This window comes from Schistosoma mansoni (genome assembly GCF_000237925.1).
Source record: "Schistosoma mansoni, WGS project CABG00000000 data, chromosome 3 unplaced supercontig 0124, strain Puerto Rico, whole genome shotgun sequence".
In the NCBI taxonomy this organism is placed as follows: domain Eukaryota; kingdom Metazoa; phylum Platyhelminthes; class Trematoda; order Strigeidida; family Schistosomatidae; genus Schistosoma; species Schistosoma mansoni.
Window position 1 is genome coordinate 795,769 of NW_017386010.1, and position 9,482 is coordinate 805,250.

Genomic DNA, 9,482 nt, shown 5'->3' on the forward strand with positions numbered 1-9,482 from the left:
TGATTTAAAGGTAATCGGAAGGAAATTCAGCTTGGCGATTCATCATTAACAAGGTGAACTTGCAGACAAAGTCATTACATTATCAAATCATTTAAATCAGTGGTTAAATATTGGAGTTTAACAATTGAACTCTATCGGAACAATAATTGAAACAAATATGATATTTTCATAGTTGAAATCATGAGTCAATTGAATCTAGACCACCATGGAAAACCTGGAAGCACTGCTTGACGGCCGTTTCGTCCTATTACTTAGCAGTTAATTAATTAGTAAAAGTCTTAATTCATTGAGAGGTTAGTTGTAGACACGATACATTATTGGTAATATATCTAATTGTGATGCTAGATGTCATTGATCCAAGTTCATTGTCACTTCTTATCGACTTGAGTTCAACGTTTTTAGTCATATATGGAAGTGATAATATACAAATGGCAGATATAAGATTAATGTAGGTAGACTGAATAAATATGAAAGTTTATTCAAATGCTATTAGATAATTTAAATTCAAACATAAATGTGAATATGCATGCAAAATCAAGGTGCTGATGACGTCGTTCAGAAGGACGATGAAAGCTCCACGACCAAACCATCCAGCTCAGAGAACAAATCCACATCAAAAAGATGAAAATATCTTATTCAATGAATGGTGCTTTGCAAGTTAAATAAATATGTGTACATTGAAATTGGCATGCTATAATCATAAACATCCAGTGAAGCAATTATCATAAATCACATTATTATATATGATAAAAATATAAAATTGGTTACGCATGTCATTTGAGTTTTTTTTCTTGAGAACACGAACATATACAAGCTAGACAACCGCTGAAAACCTGGGAGCACCGAACGGTTGTTTTATCCTAGTGTGGAACTCCTTACCAGTACTCACTCACTACCCCAACGTCGAGAATAGAACTTTAAACTTTCGGTCTCATGTTCAAATGCTTAATCAACAGACAATTAAGCTATAGTCTAATAATGCACAAACGTTACTTCAGTCAACCATCAATACTGGATCCCGGCTCAGTGGTCTAGAGGTTAGGCGTCCTCATTTGAGACAGAAGGTCCTGAGTTCGATTTCCAGTGGTGAGAATATTTTGTGTTTACATCAAAAATGGTGGGCTACACTACACTAATACGTTCATGAAAGACAGATACAGATAACGTCAGTGACTTGAAATGAAAACTTAATGAAAACTAGACTTTAATTTTCAACACATTCACTAAATGTAAGGAAAATGGTGGGAATCGATAGAATATAACCTACTCAGCTAAAGGATTTCAATATGTACTGAGGTCTGGCATATAATGATTTTGATTATTGGTAGTATTTGACCTATTATTGTTATACCATAAGTTATCACTCCAAGTTAACTTGATATCCGTTTCGTTAACAAACAAAAAGAAAATCTATTTAATTACCACTCAATTTGGAAATGTTGGTTGAAATCTATCAGTACATTATTAATATTTGTTTTAGAATTCAGTTAAACAACCTGTTATGTCTGGCCGATTGTGAACGCTATATTCGCTTCCCTAAGCTAGTTCCGTACCCCCGAGCTAGAACTACTCCGCGACTTGAAGACCAGAGAAAAGGCACAAAGTGTGAGGGAAGCACTTTACTACAGGGTTCATTTATGTACAGAAAATATAGGGATTTTATAGTAATTTAAGAGTCCTTGAGTTTTTGCTGAAAGTTCTAGAATACTGCTAAACATAGTAGCAGTGTATAAATCAGCCAATCAGGATCTCCACATGTGACTTTTCCATTTTCGTTATTTTAGTAACATAACTTCACATAACTTCTAATTAATCGCTGATTGGTTGAGATGCTCCTTGATGACCCCTGAGCTTGTTATGTCGCTTGCGAGAAAAATGCAGGGTTATCCCAACACAACCACAGAATAAAAAGACGCAGGGTGGCTTATTCGCCTCTGTACTAAGATCTAGTGTACACACCAAAGATCAAAACAGAATTCGAACTTGAGAGTTGTTTGTAAAGGTGTTTAGTTCAAGTTAGTCCATGATTAAAAATCCGGTTAGTTACGCAATTCCCGAAAACCTCTTATACCAATTATAAATAATTCTAAATAATTTACATCATGGTTTCAGATAAAATGATCAGAAAGAAGAATACCTTTCAAGTATCAGTTGATAGAACACAAAGGGATTTTCACGATGCTTAGTGATTTTTATTTGGAAATGACTTGATGTGTTAGTGACTGCAAACAATCTCGCCTAAACAAGATGATAAACATATATGGTACTGGGTATACAATTAAATTAACCTATAAAATGTTTGTATTTCAACTCAATGAAAAGAAAAAAATATTACTCCTATAAGGATTGCATTCTTTTTGATGAATGTAACTGAAAAAATTCCACTTTATAGGAATGATAAGATCATCTATGTTAACCAGTACATATTAATGTTTAGATTAGATCCAAAATTAACTCCGCCTGTAGCTCTTCTAGAGTAGACAGCCTTGTCTGACTCCGGTCCCTACTAGGAATGTATCTGTCAGCTGTCCTCCATGCACCACTTTGCACTGTAATCCATCGTATGAGTTTTGGATAATGTTGAAAATCTTCTGAGGAACTCCATAGTGTCGAAGAAGTTTCCATAATGTTCTTCTGTCCACACTGTCAAACGCCTTCTCATAATCAATGAAGTTGACGTATAGTGATGAGTTCCACTCAACTGATTGTTTAACGATGATTCGTAGTGTCGCAATCTGTTCTGTGCACGACCGATCCTTACGGAATCCAGTCTGTTGATCTCGAAGTTGGGCGTCTACTGCGTCAGCAACAGCGTTTTATAGGAGAGTACAAACCAGCTTCTAGCTGAAGAGGAAATTAGGAAAAGACGTTGGAAGTGGATCGGACATACATTGAAGAAATCACCAATGTGCATCACGACTCAATCCCTAACTTGGAATCCGGAAGGGAAGCGGAAAAGAGGAAGAACAAAGAACACATTACGCCGGGAAATAGAAGCAGATATGAAAAGGATGAATGTTAACTGGAAAGAACTGGAAAGGATTGCACAGGACAGAGTTGGGTGGAGAATGCTGGTGAGTGGCCTATGCTCCTCGACGAGGGGTAACAGGCGTAAGTAAGTAAGTAAGTAAGTAGATCCAAAATTAATCTACAGTCCCATGTATAGTAAAAAAAGGCTGCATAATAATTATGCAATCTTAGAGTGTTTAGAATAGAAACAAAAAATCTTTTTCAAAAGGGGTTTTGTGGGGATTTCAGTATTTTTATAGTTGGAAGCATGAGTCAATTGAAGCCGGACCACGATCGAAAACCTGGAAGCACTGGACGGTCGTTTCGTCCTACTATGGGACTCCTCAACAGTGCGCACCACGATCCCGCCTCGCGAGACTCGAGCCAGAGCCCTTGACCGACAGACCACTGAGCTGGCCGGCACCCAACGGTGTTAATGTCTAACTTCAACTGATCCACGAAGTTGAGCAACCGATCACCAATTGTTTTCAGTGAGTTGATATCCCACAACAGACGTGGTTTGAGCTCCACTGGTCACTGCTTCTCACTAGAACTCCTGGATGTACTTCTCGAAGTCAGTCACTAGTGAGCATATGATTATATTAATTATCAGAAGGGGTTTTGTGGACGAAACGGTCGTCCAGTGCTTCCAGGTTTTCGATGCTGGTCTAGCTTCAATTGACTCATGCTTCCAACTATGAAAAAATCTTTTGATTAGATTTCACATGTATAAAAAAATGATCCATATCAACTATTAGATAACTTTGTCCAGGTTTATTGTCTATTGACAATCGTTTATGAAGAAAAAAATGACAAAAAATAGGTTCATACCAAAGGAATAGAAAAATGGGTAATCAGTTTCATTTCATTGATAGATAATGTAAACATCAATATCATTTACAGTACAAATTTTGTAAAATTAGTTCCTTTGATAAGCTTTCGTAGAGTAAGAATGAAAAACACTAAACAATGAAGTGAAATCATTTCGTTTGCTTTATTGAAGAATAATTACACTTATTATCCCTATTCAACTACGTTCAATTTATGAGTGAATGAAATAAACAAGGTAGACAATAACAGATTATGGAATGGTCAAGCACAATGGACTGTAGTGGATCATTTGGTAACATCGATAAAAGATACTATAAACCTTTAGTGGAATAACTCCGCCTGTAGCTCTTCTAGAGTTACTGCCGGTCCCAAGCCCGGGTAAAGGAGGAGGGTTGGGCATGAGGTTAGCGACCCCATCCCGTAGAAAAGCTAACTCGCTAAAAAAACGCTAACCAGAAAAAGTAATTCAAACCATTCAAACTCTGCCCTGGGAGTTGAAGGAATAATGACGTCTCATGATGAAAGCCGAAATTCTTCGGAAGTCACGAGACCGATGCACCTTCTAACAACCAGAGCAACACTCTTTATAGGTACATGGAACGTCCGGACAATGTGGGAGACAGGAAAAAACAGCCAAATAGCAATGGAAATGAGAAGATACAACTTGGCAGTACTCGGAATCAGCGAAACCCATTGGACACAAACTGGACAGAAAAGGCTAGGTACAGGAGAGATGCTGCTGTACTCCGGTCACGAAGGGGAAAATGCTCCACACACTCAGGGAGTTGCTCTAATGCTGTCCAAAGAAGCACAAAATGCACTTGTGGGATGGGAATCTCATGGACCCAGGATAATCAAAGCATCATTCAGAACAAAGAAGCAAGGGATCACAATGAACGTTATCCAATGTTATGCACCCACCAATGATAGCAACGACGATGATAAAGATCAGTTCTATGAAAGGCTGCAATCAATTATAGCAAAGTGCTCACGAAAGGACCTCACCATCCTTATGGGAGATCTAAATGCTAAAGTTGGAGTGGACAACACAGGATATGAAGATATAATTGGACGACATGGACTAGGAGAGAGAAATGAAAATGGGGAGAGACTTGCAAACCTATGTGCATTCAACAAATTGGTTATAGGCGGCACAATATTCCCACACAAGCGCATACACAAAGCTACATGGATCTCACCGGACCACACCACAGAGAACCAGATAGACCACATCTGTATCAACAAAAAATTCCAAAGATCAATGGAAGATGTGAGAACCAGGAGAGGAGCTGACATAGCTTCAGATCACCACCTGGTTGTGGCCAAGATGAGACTGAAGCTAAAGAAACACTGGACAACTGGACAAACAGCACTACAAAGGTTCAATACAGCCTTCCTTCGAGATACTGACAAGCTCCATGAATTTAAGACAACTCTCAACAACAGGTTCCAAGCTCTACAGGATTTACTGAAAGAACAAGAAACTACTTTGGAGGACAACTGGAAAGGGATAAAAGAAGCACTAACTTCAACGTGTCAGGAGGTTCTTGGTCATAAGAAGCATCATCACAAGGAATGGATCTCTATGGGAACCCTGGACAAAATTCAAGAAAGGAAGAACAAGAAACTAGCAATTAACAACAGCCGAACACGAGCAGAGAAAGTCAAAGCACAAGCAGACTACGCAGAAGCAAACAGGGAAGTGAAGAAAAGCATTAAAGCCGACAATCAGAAATACATGGGAGAACTAGCAACGACGGCGGAAAAAGCTGCAAGAGAAGGGAATATGAAACAACTATATGATACAACGAAGAAATTGGCAGGGAGATATAGCAAACCAGAGAGACCAGTCAAAGACAAAGAAGGCAAGCCAATCACTGAGATTCAAGAACAGAGGAAAAGATGGGCAGAATACTTCGAGGAACTGCTGAATAGACCAGCCCCATTGAATCCACCGAACATCGAAGCAGCACACACTGACCTTCCTATAGATGTCACTCCACCAACGATCGAAGAAGTCAAGATGGCCATCAGACAAATCAAAAGTGGGAAGGCGGCAGGACCTGACAATATACCAGCAGAAGCACTGAAGTCAGACATTGAAATAACTGCAAACATGCTTCACCTTCTATTCAAGAAGATTTGGGAAGAGGAACAAGTGCCAACGGACTGGAAAGAAGTATATCTTATCAAGATACCAAAGAAAGGAGATCTGAGCCAATGTGAGAACTACAGAGGTATCAGTTTGTTATCAGTACCAGGAAAAGTTTTCAACAGAGTGCTGCTGAATCGGATGAAAGACGCAGTAGACGCTGAACTTAGGGATCATCAGGCTGGATTCCGTAAGGATCGGTCGTGCACAGAACAGATTGCGACACTACGGATCATCGTTAAACAATCAGTTGAGTGGAACTCATCACTATACGTCAACTTTATTGACTATGAGAAGGCGTTTGACAGCGTGGACAGGAGAACATTATGGAAACTTCTTCGACACTATGGAGTTCCTGAAAAGATTGTCAACATTATCCAAAACTCATACGATGGACTACAGTGCAAAGTGGTGCATGGAGGACAGCTGACAGATGCATTTACAGTAAGGACCGGAGTCAGACATGGCTGTCTACTCTCCCCATTCCTCTTCCTTCTAGTGATTGACTGGATTATGAAGAATTTGTCATCTGAAGGGAAATACGGAATACAATGGACTTCTCAGAATCAATTAGATGATTTGGACTTCGCAGATGACCTAGCCCTCCTCTCTCATACACACGACCAAATGCAGATGAAGACAGCAAATGTAGCAGCAGCCTCTGCATCGATAGGCCTCCACATTCACAAAGGAAAAAGCAAGATTCTCAAATGCAACACGGAGAACACCAACCCAATCACACTTGATGGCGAAACTCTGGAAGAGGTGGAAACATTCAAGTACCTGGGGAGCATCGTTGATAAACAAGGGGGATCGGATGCAGATGTAAAGGCGAGGATTGGCAAAGCAAGGGCAGCATTTCTACAATTGAAGAACATATGGAACTCAAAACAACTCTCAATCAATTTCAAGGTCAGAATCTTTAATACGAACGTCAAGACAGTCCTACTGTATGGAGCTGAAACGTGGAGAACTACTACGGCCATCATCAGGAAAAGTACAAGTATTTATAAACAGTTGTCTACGCAAAATACTCAACAATCCATTGGCCGGATACTATCAGCAACAGCGTTTTATGGGAGAGGACAAATCAGCTTCCAGGTGAAGAGGAAATTAGGAAAAGACGTTGGAAGTGGATCGGACATACATTGAAGAAATCACCAATGTGCATCACGACTCAATCCTTAACTTGGAATCCGGAAGGGAAGCGGAAAAGAGGAAGAACAAAGAACACATTACGCCGGGAAATAGAAGCAGATATGAAAAGGATGAATGTTAACTGGAAAGAACTGGAAAGGAAGGCTCAGGACAGAGTTGGGTGGAGAATGCTGGTGAGCGACCTATGCTCCTCCACAAGGGGTAACAGGCGTAAGTAAGTAAGTAAGTTTAGTGGAATATTCATAACTTCTAATAATACATATAGTTAAAGATGGTATAAAAAAAGAAACGTAATTTGTAGTAAACGAGAATACGAATTAGGACAATCGAATGTATTTGAACACAAAATTACAGAATCATCTTAGTAAAATCTGAGATCCATACAGTAAATAATTCATTTGTAAAATATCAGTCAATCGTCTCAAACTTCATTGTTCCCTCGTTTCCACACCAATCATTCACTGTTCTCGTTCTTTTTACCTCGATTTTCTTAACCTTCTACCACCAGGTATTTCACTTTCAACTGATGATACATACTACTTATATCTGTCGACATCAGTAGCACACACCACAATTACATGTGAAGGTTAAATTAATATGGTGTCAAACATTTTATTAAAATAATGTTGAAAACAGTAAGACAAATTATAGCAACCATAACCATAAAATTAGAAATTAACTACTTGTGATAAAATATAGTTGCTAGGTAGAATGAAATATGACTATAGACATGTAACACACAAACTTGCATGTATGAAAAAAATTCTGTTCATTTATATAGACCATTGTGCATTTAACAGATATAGTACACCCAAAATATTGTCTATTAATTTATATTTGATTGTAATTTAGTAATTTAAACATTAAAAAAAAACTAAACTTGGAGACTGGTACGAATGCTATGTCTAAAAAACACGTAAACGGATATAAAGCGGGTTATATAGAGGTAGAGAGATAATAAAAGAAGAAATTTTCCGATAACTAGATTTGTCATAAAATGACGAAATTTTCTTGCTTGAAGTATAGATTATACATTAATCACTGATCTGTTTTATGAGTCATTAACAATAAAGAATCTTCCGCGATCTACATCAACCAATTGTAAATATCCTAATCCTACAGGAAGTCAATCACAGCTCAAATAGTTCAGTGGTAACGTCACAGACTGTTTAGATGAATGACCCGGGTTTCAGTACGTTAAGAAGCGTCAGTTTCCTCAAGATTACAAGAACACCTTGCTGGCAAGTTTAAAGTAGCATGAGATCTAGGTTCAGAGTTTCCTCTGGCGTGTCACTAACCACCTAAAGTAGGTTAACATGCATATGCCAGTTTATACACTACATGCCATGACTTGAATATTTATGAAAAGTCAAAGGGAATAATTTTTTTCAAGAACTGAACCCGTTTAAAGTCAGAAAGTCTGAACCGCTATTTATGCCTTAGTGTGAAACATGGATACTAGACTAAGGAAAATCACTAAATGACAAATACAGGTTCATGAGAAACTAATAAATGACCTAGTAACAGAACGTAAACAGATTTGTTCAGATAAATCAAGTTAATATTCATTATAATGCAACTAGTTGCATGACGGCATAAACATATTCTGTCTTTAGCCTACTTAAATTAAATGTCATAAACCAAATTTTTTTAGTCAGTGATACTATCAACCAAGTGAGAACAATAGTTCTCGGTTTGAAAGTCAGATTTTTATAGAACTAGGGATATCCAAAGGTGTGTACATGGTTTATCCACCAAATATGCCAAATATTATGATAAAATACGCAGTAAAAATTAAGAAAAATTATCAATAAAACCATGAAATATTGAAGAAAAAAATAATGAGGTCATCGAGTAAAGAAAATAACTTTATGTTGTTGAAATGTTTCAGAGGGATCAGTAAAGACTGAAAAAAGTCAAGATGACAATTAACCACTGGTCTTTATGAAGATATCAAAAGTATGCGGTCTCCTTGTGGTTTCGAATTGTCTATTCACTATTAAGTGGTTGATGATGAATTGAATTTTTAAAAATCATCCATATTTACACCACGTTTACAAAATGTAAATTGACTATACAATTCAAAAATCCGACTTTAAGAATCTCTACAAATATTTTGAACAAAGAGTAGAATACGTTAAGTAAACTGCTACAACTGTAAATCATTTTAAAGAAAGAAAGATTGATAGAACTTGCTGATTCACCATTATATATATATATATATATATATATATATATATATTCATAGTTGAAAGCATGAATCAATTGAAGGTAAACTACCAAGGAAAACCTTGAAGCACTGGACGGTCGTTTCGTCTTATTGAGGGACACC

General features: G+C 37.7%; 1 protein-coding gene across 1 annotated transcript in view; it reads right to left on the reverse strand.

The window, feature by feature from the left end:
• The window catches only part of Smp_138100 (hypothetical protein), a gene marked incomplete at its 3' end in the record, with an annotated part of 87,411 nt that overhangs the window by 27,143 nt on the left and 50,786 nt on the right, over positions 1-9,482 (reverse strand). The gene's annotated exons all lie outside the window — the stretch shown is intronic.